Source organism: Tenrec ecaudatus, chromosome 8 (assembly GCF_050624435.1).
Source record: "Tenrec ecaudatus isolate mTenEca1 chromosome 8, mTenEca1.hap1, whole genome shotgun sequence".
Taxonomy (NCBI): Eukaryota; Metazoa; Chordata; class Mammalia; order Afrosoricida; family Tenrecidae; genus Tenrec; species Tenrec ecaudatus.
This window is the reverse complement of record NC_134537.1, coordinates 131,259,012-131,278,500: the sequence shown is the minus strand read 5'-3', so window position 1 is coordinate 131,278,500 and position 19,489 is coordinate 131,259,012. Positions and strand designations below refer to the sequence as shown.

At 39.7% G+C, this 19,489-nt stretch overlaps 1 pseudogene; it reads left to right on the top strand.

Moving 5' to 3' along the window:
- Positions 1-14,843, top strand: part of LOC142455537 (SERTA domain-containing protein 4 pseudogene) — a 64,844-nt pseudogene extending 50,001 nt beyond the window's left edge.
- Positions 14,844-19,489: the final 4,646 nt, after the last annotated feature.

The following is a 19,489-nucleotide window of genomic DNA, read 5'->3' as shown; positions in this document are numbered from 1 at the left end:
CTACACATAGATGGAATACAATCTTTCCTAGTACTGCATAATTAATTGTTTTTATAGGTTTTTTTTTTTTCATTGAGGTCTCTTGTGACTTCCCCAGCTTCATTCCTCATTCTAGATATGATGGCTGGTCCTTCTTTCCCGTTGTTAAGTTTGTTAGCAATTTGTAGATTTTGTTGATCCTTTCAAGAAATCAACTTTTTGCTCTGTTGATTTTTCCCATTATTCTTCTGCCTTCCAGTTCATTTGTTTCTGCTCCAATTTTTATGTTTTCTTTTCTTTTGTTCTTAGCAGGATTATATTCTTGGCTATGTTCTGGCTGCGGGAGGTGCTAAGTCCATGTGCTGACCGCACTTCTCCTTTTTCCCATGTGCATTCACTGCAGCAAAGTGACCTCTGATAACTGCATTTTCTTTGTCCCATTGGTTTTGGTGTGTTGTACTGTCATTCTCATAGGTTTCTAAAAACTTCTTTCTTTGCTCACTAATTTGGGCTTGTGGCCATTGGTTTTTGAGTAGCGTGTTACTCAGTGTCCAGGTGCTTGTCTATTTTTGTTGTTGTTCTTTGTACTGTTAATTTCCAACTTTGTGGCACTGTGGTCAGAGAAGGTGGTCAGAATTACCTCTACATGTTTGAATTTTCTCAAGTTTGCCTCGTGCCCCAGCATGTGGTCTATTTTCAAGCATGTGCTGTGTACATTGGAGAAGAATGTGTATTTGTTATATGCCGGTTGGAGAGCTCTGAAAATGTCTATTAGATTGAATTGTTTGATTGTATAGTTCATATTCACTACCTTTTTATCTAGATTATTTAATCCATTCCAATGGGTACCCAGAAATCAGAGACAATATTCATGATTGAAGGCTTTGTTAAGAGTTAACAGTTTCTGAGACATGGAAGAAATGCTCAGGATAGAGTTGTTCATCAGGTCCTATTACAAAGTTCTTCCAGGACTCCTAACAAATGCCCAAAGAGCTCTCACACCACTGTTAAGCGTCAACACTAAGGTGCTCAGCACCACCTCTATGAATCAGCAAACTAGCTCCCCCAGTTAAATGCCTAGTGCCACCCCAGTTTATAAGTGAGTCTCTCGCCCAAGTATCTTCAGCTTTATTTGCTCTTTGAGCTAGAAGTCCCCCACTCGGTTTCATAATGTGGCTCCTGGCTCTGCTGCCGTTCCTCTGGTGTCACAGCTATCTTCTGGATCAGACAGGTTTGCTGCACAGAGATTTTAGGGTCCAAAGGATGTGCTCCACTCCTAGCTCTTGCTGGTAGCTAAAATGCCCTCTCTTGTTTCCCAGAGGGTTTATACCTAACAGGATGAAATTGCAATGAATCCTATTTGCAATTTCCCATAGGTGGATCCTAACAATATCTTCCTACCCCCAGACTTATGCAGGAAAAAGTTGTTGGGTGGGAGTTAAAGGCTTTCACCAGAAAAGCTGCATTAAATAATCTGCTGCCCCTGCATAGTTTGTATTTTTCTTTTACCCAACATTAATAATTTCTAGTTAGCATATTCGATATTTTCACGTATATCCCTAGAATTGCTATTATTCCATGGGTCACAGCTGCTATCCCAACACCATCCTCAAACTTGTTGTGAAGCTTGAGACCATTGTTGCAGCCATTGGGTCAGTCCATCTGCTAGCGCAGTGGTTCTCAACCTTCCTCACGCTGCGACCCTTTAATGCAGCTCCTCATGTTGTGGTGACCCTCCAACCATAAAATTATTTTTGTTACTACTTCCTAACTGTCATTTAGCTACTGTTATGAATCATAATGTAAATATCTGATATGTAGGATATATTTCCATTGTTACAAATTGAACTTAATTAAAGCATAGTGATTCATCACAAAACAATATGTAATTATATATTTTGAAATATGTATTTCTAATTACAAATAAATGAAATTTTATCTTGATGCACAGTTTCTAGCATGTGTAATAATCATCATGCTGGGCACTTGTATGTGGGTGTATCTGCATGAGGGCAGACCCACCTGGAGATGGATAGAGGAACAGTGTCTTGACTCCTAAAACCATCAGAAATATGTTTTCCAATGGTCTTAGACTACACTTGTAAAAGGGTCATTCGACCTACAAAGGGTTCACAACGAACAGGTTGAAAATCACTGTGCTAGAGCATCTTCTTATTCTTGTGGACCTTTTACTTTACTAAATATGATGCTGTTTTTGAGGGACTGGAAATTAAAATATGTAAAAATGAGTCTCATTATTCTCATTTATAGTAAACAGTCTGGCTGTACTTCTTCCATGACTCAAGCAAATAAACCAAACTTAATGCCACTGAGCTGACTCTGACTCATAGAGAGCTTACAGGGGAAAATAGAACTGCCCTGTGGGTTTTCAAAACTGTAAATCTGTACCAGAGTAGCAAACCTCATCTTTCTCCTGCAGAAACTATGCTTGGTGGTTTCAAACCACTGAACTTGTGGTTAGCAGCCCAATGCACAATCCTAGTTCCTTCTAGATAGATTTGTTTCTTCTTGTCCACACTGTACTCCTGCGTGGTCTCAAACCAGGAAAGGTGTGCCTCAGTGCTTTAGAGTTGTGTCCTCTCACCATACGTATTCAGTCTGTATCCCGACAAATCATTAGGGAAGCTGGCTTACATGAAAAAGAATGTGGCATCAGTTTCAGGGGAAGTATTATTGACAATATGAAGATGACCCAACCTTGCGTGCTGAAATGAGGAGGACTTGAAGCACCCGAGGAAGACCAAGGACTGCAGCCTTCAGTTTGGATACAATGTAAAGACCAAAAGCCTCACAACGGGACAAATGGGTAATGTCATGATAATGGAAGAAAGGCTGTAGTTGTTAAGGATTCTGTCGTACTTAGCTCCACAATCAATGCTTTTGGAAGCAGCAGCCAAGGGATCAAAAGACATGTTTCATTTGATAAATCGGCTGTTCAAGACCTCCTCTTTGGAGTATTGAAAAGCAAAATGCCACTTTGAGGACTAAGGTGAACCTGATTTGCACCTTTATTATTTCGATTGTGTCATATGCATGTTAAAGGTGGACATGGAATAAAGAAGATTGAAGAAGAATGGATGCATTTGAATTGTGGTGCTGGAGAAAAATACTGATCGTACCATGGACTGCTAAAAGGATAAACCAATCAATGTTGAAACAGGTAGGCCCAAAATAACCCTTAGATGGCGAGATTTTGACTTGCATATGTGAGACATGTTGTCAGAAGAGACTAGTCCTTGGAAAAGGGCATCATGCCTGGTGCAGAGGCAGTGAAAAAGAGGAAGTCATTCAAGGATCTAGCTTGACACTGTAGCAGCAACAGTGGGCTCAAGTTTAGGAACAATTGTGAGGTTGATGTAAGACCAGGCAGTGCTTCATTCTGTTGAGCTTAAGGTTACTGTGAGTCGCAACTAACTCAATGAGACCTAACAACAGCGTCATAATATAATCCGCCATAGTTATAAATAATTTTGTGTTAAAAATTAGTTTTTCTCATATCAATATGACTCCTCTGCTCTCTTTTGGAATGGATCATCCTTTGCCATGTTCTCCCTGTTATTCATAAGATATTCGAGAGATGTAGGTTCAAGCTGAAGTAGAAGAAATGCAATCAAGATCATGAGAGCCAAAACATGACCTTGAGGATATCCGTCCTTACTTTGCAAATATCTGAAGAATAGACTTGAATAGCTGAACACTAATCACAGACAAAATGGCCAGCTCTGGGATAAAATCAAGAAGACCATGCATGAAAGAAAGCTGAAGGTGATTAAAAGGTCAGGAAAGAAAGAAAAGGTCAATGTGAATGTTGGAAGAGAAGCTGAGACTTACTCTTTAAAGTAGAATAGCTGAATCAAATGGAAGAAATGATAAAGGAAATGTGCTAAACAGAAAATCTCAGAAAATGTCAAAGGGCAGGTTGAGAAAAGAAAAAAAATTATAATGAAATATGAAAAGGCCTGGAGTTAGAAAATCACTAAAGACAAACAGGTTCAGCACATCTTAAATTTAAAGAACCAAAAAAAAAATTAAAAGATTCTATGGGCAAAACACTGAATGATGGGGGGAAAAAACATCAAAAGAAGATATAAGTAATGCACAGAACCATTGTAGCAAAAATAAGTAGTCCACACTCCACTGTTTCATGGTATGGATGTTAATCAAAATGTTGGAAATTAAAGTCTACCCAGAAACATCTTAGAAGAAAGGCCTGATAGTTTACTTCCAAAAACAAGATATAGAAAGTTGTTATTTATTTTTTGGTTTTTGTATGTTTTTCTATATACAAAATCCAGGATAGGTAAATATCAAAAGTAAGTGGGTTAAACATTTCTTGAACTCCCTGCGAGACATTCCTGTTGACATGCCACATGGAGCTTCGCTGATACAGCTAGAGCCCTGGAGCTGGAGGAGCCAAATGGAGACCCACACCAACACTGAGATGCTTCCACTGCCACAGGATCCACAAGTCTACCCACTGGCCTGTGATCCCTCTTCCTGCATTTGGCATCATTGCATGTGCTGTGTGAGTCTGAAGAATAATTTATAGATTGGTGACGCATATATGGTCTATATCTGATTTATGAACTTGGCTATTTTCTTAATGTACAATTGTTCTTTGATATAATGTACAAATGTACAATTGCTCTTTGATATAATGTACAATTGCTCTTCTGTATAGCATTTACACACACACACAGATCCCCTCTCCCCCACACACACATGTTTCTTGCAGGGGAGACTGTGGATAAATGGGGAGCTAATAAAAATGAGTACAAGAAAGAGGATAATGTTCTAAAGTAAATTGAGATAATAATTATACAATTCTTCACAATAAGTTTGGTTCATTTAATTACACTGTATGTGAATTATATGACAAAAAGAAACCCCCCAAAATGTTAAAAACAAGAAAGGAAAATGTTAGGAAGCACAGTTCTACGCTGATCCACATGAAGACACCAAAAGTCTGAATTCAGTTGATGTCAATTGCTTTTATTTCTTTTGAAAATAGTGGAATGCAGATTGTTTAATTTAGTCTAATAAACCTGGATTTTTTAGTTAAATAACATACCTTTAATCAGTATTATGAAGAAGAGGGGACTATGATCATTGTGTAAGACAATCTAAATTTAAGTGTCATGTGAATAAAGCTGACATCTACTTTAAAAAGCCAGTTACAACTGAGATAGAGTGGAGAAGTCTATCTCAGTGAGGCTGTCTTGAAACAGGGTTTTAAAGATTTGGGTTTATAAAACAGTTTGAACCATAATGTTTTGAAATTTGTATTATCTAAGGTGTTAATTATTTAGAATAGATTTGTTATATTTAACCATAAATCTAAGTCAATAGAGTTCATAAAAATGCTAGAGGAAGTTACTGCCACCACAGTGCATTCTTAGAAACCTTACTGTAGCAGATTGGTATAAAATTTTATATTTCCTCATAGGGATGATGTTATAATTTCACATTATATGGCAGACCAAGCATCAAATAAATCACAGACATGACTGGAAATATGTCATAAAATAAGAGATACAACTATAAATTTGGGCAATAATTTTAAATGACAAGATAATGCTCATGTTCTACACAATGGCCGCACTCTAACAACTCTCATCCCTGGTGCATCATAAAATAATAGTAGAACATATAAAAGTACAATTCTATTCCATTATAAATTTGCCCTATCCATAAGTCTCAGCTAATTAAATATTTCTCCACTATGAAGTACTTAAGGAGCCCTGGTGTCCCTGACAGATAAGCTTTGGATTATTAACCACAAGGTCAGTGGTTCAAACCCAACAGCTTTTCCATGGGAGAAAACTTAGACTATTTGCTTGCATAATACTCTGTAGCCTTGCAAACCCTATAGAGGATCTCTATGAGTCAGAATCAAATCAATGGCAATTGGAGATTATTTACTCTTGGAATACTGGCTAGACTCAGTGTCTCCTCTGCCTCTTCACTTGGCAATCTTCTCCATTTTATTTTGCTCCCATGTGCAGGTATTATATTAACTGAGTTACAATAACCAGAGTTGTTTCACTAACAGATCCATGACATTATGAAACCAAATATATCTTTAATAAAAAATGTGGTAAATGTAAAATAGTTATTTCTTGATTTATATGATGTCCTTACTATTTTTTTTCACAATTTAATCTATTTTCAGTTTGCTTATACCTTTTGAAAATAAATGTCATTTAAAAAATACATAAACAAATTTCTTTATGATTTACTATTTAAAATGTAGACTTATCTCCACATCTCATTTGCCTTCGTATCATCTATCACCTTTTCTTTAGTGTCTACGAAGGGTGCCAGAGACAGGGAGAGGGAGGAGAGGACACACTGAGAAGCTGTTGTTCAGTAATTATGAGAAATGAGTTGAATCGCAGTACTTGCTGAGAGGCATGCTACCTCAACCCTGATGAAGGCCTTATCGTATATATATATTACCATATATATTACCATATATTACCATATATATTATATATATAGCTTTGAATAGAGAGTTTGAGTATGTGTAACCTTCCAGTATGGAGCCCTGGTGAGCCTGTGGGTCAGACAAGGTCGAATATTCAAATCCCCAGTCACTCTGTGGGAGAAAGAGGAGACTGTCTGCTCCCACGAATATTAATACTCTCAGGAATTCCATACAGAGCAGCTCCAAATTATAGTCGACTTTACAGCAGTGAGTCGCATTTGATTTTGAATACATTTCATATAGAGCTAGAAGTAATAGAGGTACTACTCAAATTAATTCATGATCTGGAGGTTCCACTCATCTCTCTGGGGAGGCATCCAAAGAAGAGCACATTGCTTTGGGATGTAGCATGTTTTCAATGGAAATATTCAGAAACAAAACAATTACTGTCATAAAAATTTCCGAGACAAAATAATAAAATATAAGTGAGAATTAATTTGCTCTTGTGCGAGAAAATTAATTTGTGTAAAATAACATAAAATCCTTTATGTTTCAAAGGTTTGTTTTCTTTGACCTGCAATTAGAATTAAAATTACCTCATTTTAAAAATCGAGTGTATTCAAGTGATCTGATAGTTCTCAAGTTACAGCCTTGATTTTCAATACTCTAAAGAGTTCTGGTGCAGCAAATTTTGTTTGGTCAGGTTGACTAGAGAAACAAATCCAGGGACATTCATAAATGTATAAGAAAGAACTTTCTATCAAAGAGAAATTGTATATTGAGAAAACATCCTAACCCAGTCCAGATTAGGTCCACAAGTCCAATATTAACTCCCATAGCCAAGATGAATCCAGAAGTTCCTCTTTAGTTATCACAGCACATGCAATGATGCTGAATGCAGAAAGATCACAGGCCAGTGGGTGGAAAATCTTGTGGATTCAGTGGTGGTGGAAGCATCTCAACACTGGTGCAGGTCTCCACGTAGCTCCTCCAGCTCTTTGAGGGTGGCTCCTCAACAGGAAAGTAGAGCAGGGAGTGTGTGTGGCCTGCCTCCCAGGAGAAAGAGTGGAAGTTCCAAGAGTCCTCGTGACATGGTCACACCCACCAGAAAGCCTCATCAGCCTGTGACCTGATTGACAGCCTAAAATCCACCCCTTCACTTTGTTTATCAAATCAACATGAAATTATGTAACTACTACAGACCGCCCCTTGTCAACTTGATACTTTTACATAACTCTAGCCACACATAATTTTAAAATAAAGAAAATTGTAAATTCATATTTGGGCCTAAGAGAATAAAATAAAAATGCATACAATTAAAAATGCATCAGCTTTGTTTAAACATAATATTCTATAATTGAACAAAACAAAAATATTCTATGCCTAACAATTGCATCCATGTGATTACCCACACCTTAATCCTGTAATTTTATAAGCCTATCACCCACCATATCAAGGTATCCAATTCCTTTTTTTTTTTTTTTCAATTTTCAATCATCGCTCCTTGGGTAAAGCTCTCTGGCTCTGATATTGCCACTGTGCAAAGCTTGGATATCCAATTTCTATACTGCACACTTATGTCAACCCAGTGCTCTGAGGAGACAAGCATATTCTTTGGTGTGCAGAATATTCATTCTAGTTGGAACTTTGTGAGTCAATATCTGAAAGCAAAGTCAAATCAGGACAGACTGTTCAGCAGAAATGTGCACCAGTTCACAGGATCAAAAATCGCATCTTCATCTGGTTGGGTTCTGGTCAACTCAATGTGGGCTGCCTCGCTTAGCCTCACCAGCAGGCCCATTGGCCACTTCACCTTTTGACCATAATTCCTGTCACAAATTCTCAACAGTCCTAGCCCCTTTGGGCTAGGACATGAACTTCAGACCAGTTAACCTGCACTCATCTTCTCCTCTAGTCCCTTTGAATCCGACCCATGGCGTCAGTGGCCAGACTCAACCCATCTCTCGATTACTCCTTTCTGCTCAACAAGTAGATCCAGGTGGTCAACTAGCAAGCCTTTCCGTTTATCCACAGGCTCCTTTTATGGTTCAGTCCGAGAGAAGAGAGTTCCTTCCTGGCTGGAGATTTTTCCATCTACAGGAACAAACCACTAGTCCCAAATTCAAAGGGTTCCTTTTTTCACTTCAGTCTGACACCTGTCTCTGTGGCAATTCTCTTCAAATATAAATGTCCTTAGCACGCAAAACACTAGGTGGGGCTTATCTTCCAGAACCAACTGTGCAGGAGACTTACACCCATTTAAAGACTCAATGTAATGGCTGAAGAAGGTGAAATTACAAACTATCTTCATATTCCCTATTAATCATTTTTAATACATGGATATCAACAATATGAAGTAAAGGAAATCAGTATAAACCTAGTACAGCCAGATCCTAAACTCAATTCTTAGAAGTCAATTTCAATTCCTTATAATTTTTTTAAAACAATTTATTAGGGGTGCATACAACTCTTTTCACAGTCCATACATATACATACATCAACTGTATAAAGCACATCTGTAAATTCTTTGCCCTAATCATTTTCTTTCTTTTCTCCTCTTTTCTTTTTTTACATTTTATTAGGGACTCATACAACCCTTATAATAATCCATACATATACATACATCAATTGTATAAAGCACATCCGTACATTCCCTGCCCCAATCATTCTCAAAGCATTTGCTCTCCACTTAAGCCCTTTGCATCAGGTCCTCTTTTTTTTTTCCCCTCCCTCCCCGCTCCCCCCTCCCACTTGTGCCCTTGGTAATTTATACATCGTCATTTTGTCATATCTTGCCCTATCCGGAGTCTCCCTTCCACCCCTTCTCTGCCGTCCCTCTCCCAGGGAGGAGGTCACATGTGGATCCTTGTAATCAGTTCCCCCTTTCCAACCCACTCACCCTCCACTCTCCCAGCATCACCCCTCACACCCTTGGTCCTGAAGGTATCATCCACCCTGGAGTCCCTGTGCCTCCAGCCCTCATATGTACCAGTGTACAGCCTCTGCCCTATCCAACCCTGCAAGGTAGAATTCGGATCATGGTAGTTGGGGGGAGGAAGCATCCAGGATCTGGGGGAAAGCTGTCTCATCTTATCTTAATCATTGTCTAAGCTATGCCATTGGTGTGAAATATGGCCTTAAGCCTCTGGCTACACCCAGGCATGGCTGTGCTTTCTGTCAGCCATTTGACCTTCCATCAGCATATTAACTAAGCAGCATGGTCTCAAAGGAGAAATTCAGGGCCATTTTGGCCCTCCTAGCTCAAAATCTACATTTATCCTATTCATTTTTGCCATTTTAGACTGGATTAACTGAAAACAACTTCCAGGAATTAAAACTTTCACCTCCATGTATGTCTCTTCCAGAAAACAGCTGAGCAAACAGTGTGGCCACAAGTGATCTCTGGCTAACTATACTATCAATACTATCAATGCTATCACGAGGCACTGCTCAAACAGCACCCACTGTCCATCTTTGATATTTGTTTCTCTAGACCCCACTTCCAAGGTACCATAATGTAATAGGTTTGATTGACTAGGAGAACAAATCCAGCTACATGTATCTACATATAAGAAAGAGCTTTATATGAAAGCCAAATTGTATATTGATCAAGTCCAGATCCAGATCAAATCCATAAGTCCAATACTAATCCAGAGATTCCACTTTAGATTCATGCAGCACATGCAATATACTGAATGCAGTAAGATTACAGACTGATGGGTGGAAAGTCTTGTGGATCCAGTGGCAATGGAAGCATCTCAACACTGACTCCTCTAGCTCTCTGAGTGTGGCTACTCAACAAGAAGGTGAAGCAGAGAGAGTGTGCGCTGTCTTCAAGGAGAAAAAGAGGAATTTCACAGAATCCTCATGAGAAGGCCATGCCTACTAAGAGGCATCAATAGGCTGTGCCCTCATTGACAGGTTAATTCTACCTCTTCACTTTATTTATCAAGCTGACATGAATTTATGTAACTTCCACACAGATTTACCTAGTACAGTGCATCTTTTGAATCTTGACTGCTGGATACAGGAGCTCTGATTGGAGATCTAAGCAGGAAAAAAATCCTTGACAATTTCCATCTTTTCTCTGCTTATCTTGATGCCACCTACTTGTTCAGTTGTGTGGATTTGGGTAACTTTTGCATTGAGTTGAAATTTATATAAAGGCTGTGCTCCTTGACCTTCATCAGCGAGGGCTTCAACTCATCTTCACTTTCAGCAAGCAAGTAGGTACCATCTGCATATCACACACTTGTAATAAGCTTTCCTCCAATCCTGATACCACATTCTTCTTCATGTAATTCAGTTTCTCTGATAACTTACTCGGAATACTGATTGCGTAAGCACGGTGATGGGAGATCACCCCGCAGCACATCTTCTCTGATTTTAAACCATGCGGCATTCCCTTATTCTATTTGCACTGCTGCCTCTCATTCCATGTACCAGTTTCACATGGGCACAATGAAGTGTCTGGAATTGCCATTCTTCTCAAAGAAAATTGGAAAGTCATAATCCTCTCTCAGGTAGCATTGTATTGCAAGATAGATCTTGAAATATCCTTTTTGTTCATGAATATAATTTATGTGTTCCAGTTCATGTTTTATTACTTCTAATTTTCCTAGACTCATACTTTGTACATTCCAGGTTTTAGTAAATTTTTCCAGCTTTTTCTTCTCATTTTGAGTTGTGTGATTTCAGCAAATGAAGATTCAAAAGACACCACTACCGCGGGCTTTCCTCCATTCGCATCAGGATGGTTGACTTTACTTTGAGAAAGAAACTCTTCTTCAGTCGTATTTCGAGGGCCTTCTGACCTGAGGTGATTATCCTCTAGCACAGGGGTTCTAAACCTGTGGGTCGCGACCCCTTTGAAGATCAAACAACCCTGTCACAGGAGTCTCCTAAAACCATCGCAAAACACATATTCCCCATGGTCTTAGGAACTGAGACACCGCTCCTCTATCCATCTCCAGGCAGGTCCACCCACATGTAGATAGGCCTCATATGAGTACCAGGCATGAGACTGTTACCCATGCTACACCATGCTTCAAGACAAAATGCCAGCTATTTATAATTAGAAATAAATATTTCACCACATATAATTACATATTGTTTTGTGATTAATCACTATGATTTATGTTTAATTTGTAACAATAAAAATACATTCTGCATATCAGATATTTACATTATGATTCACAACAGTAGTAAAATTACAGTTATGAAGTAGCAACAAAAATAATTTTGTGGTTGGGGGTCACCACAACATAAGGAACTGTATTAAAGGGTCGCAGCATTAGGAAAGTTGAGAACCACTGTTTTACTCTTTTATAATAATAAAGTTGTAATAATTAACTAGATATCTTTATTTCCTTTTGGTCAAGTGTATTTGATCCAGGAGATGCTATAAGTTTTATGTTTAAGTATTTCACCTTGTCTATTTCTAATCTTTTTAGAATAGATTTTGCTTAATGCTATGCCATTTGCCATGTACTAGTTTATATGTTTTGTAGATTATAGTTTTGACTTCACTTTCATGTATTTTATATATTACATCTTCATCCCAATAATGAGATGGGAACAAAGAAAGAAATCCTTCTGAAGCAGCAGAAAATATTCTTTGAGAAACGGACATTAAAAGTGGCAAGATAACTTTTATTTTCATATCGATTGAGTTTGTTATATATCCCTGCTCAGGGCAGAGCAACTTCAGGGCAGTGATATTTTTTCATATGGAGAGCTAAATTAAGTCCTGTTCTATGATTTATAGAGGACCACCTACATACTTCCAAAGCCTTCTTTAAAGTGTGCTTTAGGCCTCAAACTTGATAATGGTGCCTTGTAGAGCAGCACATTTGGGCAGTCTTAAGATCAATACTTTTGCTGGAGAAAGAACTTAAAAGGAAATAGATCATCAGAATAGTGGGCTCTTGGAATGCCTAAAAAGAAGTAACATGGATGCTGGGAAACCAGTGTATGAGGAATAATACCTTGAGCTATTTTATTTACAATTAAACCTTAGGTTATAAATCCTCTTATAGAAAGCAAATGTGTTAAAATTGGTCATGAAACTAAGAAGGCAGTGAAAGAAGTCAGTAGAAATAATTTCTAGTAGGGAGAACGTAAACATATGTTTTCTCCCCAAAAGGAAGAAAGGAAACAAAAAAACAGTTTAGAAAGAAGAAAAGCAAAGAATACTTTGGAAGTACATGGAATCAGGAAGTAGAGGTCAGACCCTCCGCGTGACTCCAAAAACATGTAACCTTTTTAGCGTGCAGATGCTGAGTCTCCTGCCATTGGCTTATCCGCTAGCTCATAATAGGTGTGGATCAGAGAAAATGAATCCGATTGCAAATCTGAGACATGACTAGAAACAGTTCTATCACATGTGCCAACTGGCTGTCCAGGCTGCCGAGCCGGGACCCGCCGAGCGAGCACCTGTGGCCCCGCTGGCGCATAGCCCTGAGCAGCCCAGCAGCAGCTCCAGCTGACCCCACGTCCTGAGACTGTCAGAGATGAATCTGGTTCCCACCCTGGTGGCCCAGGATCAGCGCAGTCCCCTCTGCAAGGAGGCTGGGAGCGGGTCCCCCACTGGCAGGATCACATTACCCAGAAATTTCAAAGCCTCTAGCAATATCTAAGATCACATACTGTAAGAGGAAGTTTGAGAAAGAGGAGGATTTGACCCAGCACTCAGCAAATGTAGGCATAAAACCATCTCAGTTTCTGAGAAATGAGCCCACAACTTCTACACGGCCCTTAGAAAAGCTGAACTTTATCAGTGAAGTCGAGCATTGAAGATCTGTCCTTATAATCATCTTGATGGTAGGAATCCACGGAGAAATTCGCAGGAAGGATAACTGGGCGTTTCCACCTGCTCTTTCAGTGGCACCTCTGCCCCCAAATAGTTTTTGCCTCAAGAGTGTCTTTACTGGAAGTGACCCTGGATGGCCCAAGAGGGGTGTGAAAGGTCCCATGCCTGGCGCTGTTACCAAGAGAGGGGCGGTCACCACCTAAATCTATCCTTTTCTGTCAATCTTAGTATCAGAAGTGCCTCCAGTGTCTCTTCCTCCTCAACTTCCTCCTCGTCCTCTTCATCCTCTTCTCCCCCTCTGCCTTTAACAAGTTGTTCCTACCACATGGACTTTGATGGAGGCAGACCACCTCTTTCAAGAGTGATTGCCAGACGTCTGCCAGTAAAAGATTCATCACTAATGCCAGGTCCCTTATTATTCAGGAAAAGGCCAAGTGACATCACGAGAAAGCCAGCAGTGACCCTGGCAGGGATGGGGGCCTTGTAAGCCATGGACCTGTGGGAAATGACCTTGCATTTTAGTGCAAAGGCCAGTTTTATGATTATTTTGAGACGGATGTCAGGAGAAAAACGAGGTGAGTGAATCTTGGAAACAGTCCTCAAGGAGCCTTCGCCGAGCAACAAAGTGTGGTGCCGCCAAGGAAGTGAAATGGGCGCCATGTTTCCTATGGAAACTCTGAGGCAAGCACAGCATGAGCAACTAGCTCCCACACATTTCACTTTGAATGGATTTCATTGTTTTGTACAGCGCATACAATTATGCCATGGACACACCGTGTCATTTAAATGGCTGAGAGCAGATTGCTTAAAATATCTGCGTAGTAAGCATACAAGAGCGACTTACCAATGTGGTGGTGATACGAGGAGGCAGCTGACATCATGCTTTAAAGTATCTATCTTCGTTTTCTTACTGAAAAGATTAGATTGGGAGAGGCAGACAATGTGCGCTTGTGATATTTCCATCGCTTACCCCACCCCACCCTCATCCCTCCCCATAAGGAGCCTGTCACTAGTTAAGAACCTTCAACATGCTTGCCAATTAATTAGGTAGTTATTTGGTGAGCAAATCAATATAACCAGCAAAGGGAATCTCTATTTCTTTATAAGACACATCCCCCCCCCCCACTGAACAAATGCCTAAGAGTGGGGCACTAGATGAAATAGCTGCAGCGTGCTGTTCAGAGTTTATAATTCGCCGTCTAACATTACGGATGAAATGGCCCGAACGGGAGAAGCACACCTGTCTGGCAGTGGCAACCCACAATCCACATCGAGGGCAGGCCTTGCACATTCCCGGCTGGCCTGTGGTGGGTGAGGAAGTGTTTAGAGAACCAATATACAGGGCAAATTTGGGAGCATTACTTGATCTTAATTTTTGCCAGTATGCAAATTAAGGATAAATTAACAAACGGGGGAAAATTAAACACACATACACAAGGTGGACCCATATTGTCGAAAACTGAACTGTCATATTCAACTTTTGATGGGAAAGCTTTGTTCTCTCTAGGTGTAGCTTTGATGCCCGTGGGTTTTGCGTGCACGGGTTTGGAAAGGGGCGGCCGGGCCAGTAGAGAGCGCTGTGAGGAGCCAGCTTCAGCTACTTGAGCTTTCCTTTGGCAATGAGCTGTTGCTCAGGTTTGGGGTTTGTTGGCTTGTTTGCTGGGGACGTTGGTTGCTCTGTTTCATTCTGTTCCACCGCCCGATGAAGTCCATGGACCCGTGAAATGCATTATCTGTAACCTGTTTCACATCGTGTCACTCCTTTAGCTTCTCAGAGCATGCGAGTTTTTTATATGAGGACTTTTGCTGTCGGTGCAGAAGCACAATGTTAATACATGACATGGTGATCGATAAGGTTTGATTTTAAAGAATGTAAAGCATTTGGTTTGGGCAGAGTTATTCTGAGAAACAAGACTGGGTCTGTGAAGCTGATGGTCACTTGGCCCCATTTTCCTGTCTTTATTTGATGCACACGTGTGTACGCATGTTCAGAGTTGTTCTGAACCCCCTTCCCCACACTCTGGCCAATCCTTTTGCTCCCCTGGGTTCCAGTTTCTGAGCTCCCTAGCTGACTCTGGCCTCCTTAAAACAAGGCTTCCCAGAAACCAAATGCTAAATAGAGGGGACCAGAAAGTCCTCCCAGTTTCTCCAAGATAAAGATGTTTTTATTATTGCTATAAATATTAAACACAGGTCTCATTCCTACAGTGTATGGATAGGATCATCATTTTCTACAATTGTCCACAAGAGCCAAAATTTTAATTGTGTTCTTGTGTGATAACTAACTAGTCCAGGTATGTTTGTTCTTGATTGATATTTCTTTGTTGTATATTTGTTCTTTATTCAATATTTGATAAACATTCGATGTTGAAAACGTAGGGGATAAGTCCTTATATGCAAATGCATTGTAAGAAAGTGGGGTTTTCTTGATACATATTTATTAAAATGATCAAATTTCATTAAAGAAGTACAAGGCATTATTACCCTTCAAATTTCATTAAAAAGAAGAGGAGGAGGCAGAAGAAGAAGAAATAGAAGAAGAAGGGGTATAAGGCATTATTACCAGAAGGAAAACTTGGAACTAGGTGACGTCATAGTTCAAGGAGGTCCAATCCCAAAAGAGCTGCTGTGTGAAGTGAGAAGCAGAAGCGTTTGTTCTGGACAATGGATTCACAAGCAGGAGACCTCAGTCGGCATAGCAGGCACGGTTGAAGAGGTCTTGGTTCACCCAGCCTGAGAAATTGCGAGAGAGTCAAAGGATTCCTTTGGTTTTCTCAGTGAGGCAAAGACTTCAAGAGCGGGCCTGGTATCGTAGATCAGCAGCAATAGCCTATGGCTCAGTGGAACTCTCTTGGCTTGGGACACAGTTGTGAATATTGTTAAACATCCAATGAGAGCTCCTTTTTCCTTCTTGGAACAAACATGAAGTCAACAGGCTTGCTTTGCCAGAGAAACACCACCACCACCACCCCTCCATGGTGGGATGCTTTGCCTTTCCCTTAAAGACCAGGTGATTAATTTGGACCTTTTTGCCAATTGAAACATTGCATTAGGATTATTTTCTACCATTAGAGTGCCTGTCCCAATATCCTATTTTTTTTTTCACCACACTCAGTGCTTACTATACAAGGAAGGCATTTTTACTCCAGTGAGCTAAGGTGCTTCCTAGACATGACATGTGTCCTCATTTCCATGGCTTTGCATGCATCCGTATTGCTAACATGACACACAAACCTAAAACATCTTCCTTTAGAAAGCCTTCTGTGACTAACATACAAACTTCTAGGCAATGAGGGACCCAAGCAGTATCACTTAGCTTTCAAATGCTGTGTGTGTCTATTTGTATTAATGTTGTTTAATAACCATGTTTTGTAGTTGGGTGGGATGCAGGATCTGTTGTCTCTATATATGGTTTATAAATGCTTGGAAAGAAGGAACCATATCAGAAATTTAGTTCTTGTAAAATCTACCCTTTCCCACCACTGAATTCCTACCATTGAATTTATCATGCAGTCATTGCAACTGATGGATGAGCTTACAATTTTCCAACAAGTGTGTTTTAAACTTCATGGAGGAGAAGGGAGCTACTAGAACCATTGACTTTATACTGTCAATTTCTTGCACCCACTTTCCCTAGGTCCAATTCTTTTCTTTCCCTCTCTCTATTCCACTCTTGCTAGGCTCCTTGCCTTCATTCTATATAGCTTACCGTAAGACTAACCTGTTTCCAACCATTAAATTAAGTGGTGGGTTTCAATCCATTTGTATCAGTTTGGCAGAACCAATGGCTCACTTATTGTTGAGTTTGGGGAAACTGGTTGTCAAAATGGTGTTTGTAGTTATGGCTCTTTCTAAAGCGGGCAGCTCAGCAGGTGCCCAATGTGACAATTATGAATTTATAGTCATTACTCTCTTTTAGCTTCATTGGGACAACAGTGCATTTTAAGTGCACATGGTAATGCTCATTCCATCCATAGGTAGGGACAATTAGACAAAATTATGCTTATAATATTGATTTGTTCATTTCATAAAACTTATCCTTTTGATGAAAAACTACATTTTACTGCCTTGTGTTTTTACTTCAGTAAAAAAACACATAAAGTGAAGAGGAAAACTGCCAAACAACCAGCAGGGGACGCGCTGTCATTCTTCTCAGCTTGTGTCACAGCCTAAATTCCAACGAAACATAATGAGTGGATTATGCAATTCCTGAAAGTGCTCAAAGAGCTAAAAATATTGTCTGAACAATTGTAAGTTCAGCAGAAGCAGAAAGGAGTTTTTTCCAAAGATGAATATAATACATTTATAGAAGAGAAGTCACTTAACTGCTTCTAATAAATAAAACACAAGGACTATTGTCCAATTGGCCTACCTCTAATGGGATGAGATTTTACTCGTACAGTGAAATAAATCACATAGCCCATAATGTTTAGATAAAAGTGAAGAATATTACAAGTGAGCATGCCAATCAAGAAGCAATATGTAAGTATCTTAAATAACATCTTTATTGTTTTTTTCATCAGGTATTGTTTAATATTCTTCATGACTATTTTAAGACACTTTCTTATAACATTCTCTAGTTTTGTGCACCTCTTTTATTGTTTTTCTTTAAGTACTAACTGTAGGAACTACTAAACTACCTTTCAGTTTAAGCTTTTTTGCTTACATAAAATGGTCATCAGGAGAGTGAACTGGTTGTTAAATTATTTGAATCCCACCACTGAGTCAAATATATGGGTGCTTACACAACCATTTTACCTCTCAAGAACGTATATTGCTAATCTAGCCAAATGTGTGCTACATTCCTCACATTCATTCCTCCTTGGCCTTCTAGATTACATCAAATTTTCCTAGATTCTCCATTTTTTCCTACAGTACTGAGGTCCCAGGAGCATTTCTAATTTTTTGTTGTTGTTTTAACTAGTTGTTCCATTAATAAATATATACTGGTTTAAAAATGTTAAGGAGAAGCCATTAAGACATAATTTTGTTAATTTATAGTTACTTTGGCATAAATTAAATTTTAAGAGCTAATTTCAAAAATTTGTCTGTGACTCTTTGTCAGCATCATGTGGTGGCAGTTGTCTTCGATGCCAATATCATGGTGCCGGGACAAAGGTAGGATGGAGTCCAACCTGGAGCTAGGTGATGACTCCTTGCGGAATGTGCCTTCTTTTTATTTTATTTCTTTTTGAGACACACTAAGAGCTTCTCCTTATTTCTGGCCCTTCACTCCTCTAGCTTGCTTGGAGTTTGTGTCTGCTTCCAGGGACAGCCCCATGTAAGCTTCTAGCTGCCAGTATCCTGCCATGTTCCCAGTAACCCTGGATCCAGCAATTCTGCATCTTTTGACCTATAATATCCCTATGTTAGTCTGGGTAAACTGGTGAAACAAATCCACAGAAACTCCTATGTATAAGAGAGAATTTTATATAAAGTTTAAGTGTACATTCAGAAAGCATCGGAACCTAATGCGGTCCAAGTCTATATGTCTGACACCGATCTACAAAGTCCTCCACCATCTCACAAAACACACGCAATGACACCGACTGTAGGAGGAAAGCTGAATCAGTAAGCGTGTAAACATCTCAGTGCTGGAAAGGGTCTCCACGCGACCGCTCCAGCACCCAGAGCTGTATCAGGGTAGGTCCATGCGGCTTCTCCTCAGGGATGTCTCACAGGAAGTGAGCCTTGCCAGGTAAAGCAGGGAACTGGTTAAGGCACCCTGGTCCAAACATCAGGTCCAGCAAGAGACCTGAGAACTAGAAAGGCAAGGCTCACCAAGTCATTTATTCTCTGCCCCTCAGTTAATCCCACATATGTTTATCGGCCATGTTGACACAATAAACCTTAAATATCTCGCCCGACTTCCTGCTTCACCTTTCTGCATCATTAACCTGTAAGCTACATGAGTGTGAAGAAGCCTCTAGCTATCATTAGATACAGGTACTTGAGTTGGACTATAATAGAATGCCTTTGTGTTAGGCAGGGTTTTGTAGAGAAACAAAGCCAGGACACTTATGAATATATATATATATATATATACATATACACATACATATACATATATATCACGAGAAGGAATATAACAGCTGCTTAGTCCCAACAGCAGTACAGAGGACTCAGTTCAACTCACTTTTGTGTAAGAGTTAGTATACTGGAAGTCCTTCAACTCTGTTGGTTCAAGGTCAAGGAAGCAGACAATATAGTCTTCCCTCAGGCAATACAGGCAGAGTCTGCCAAAGGCAGCA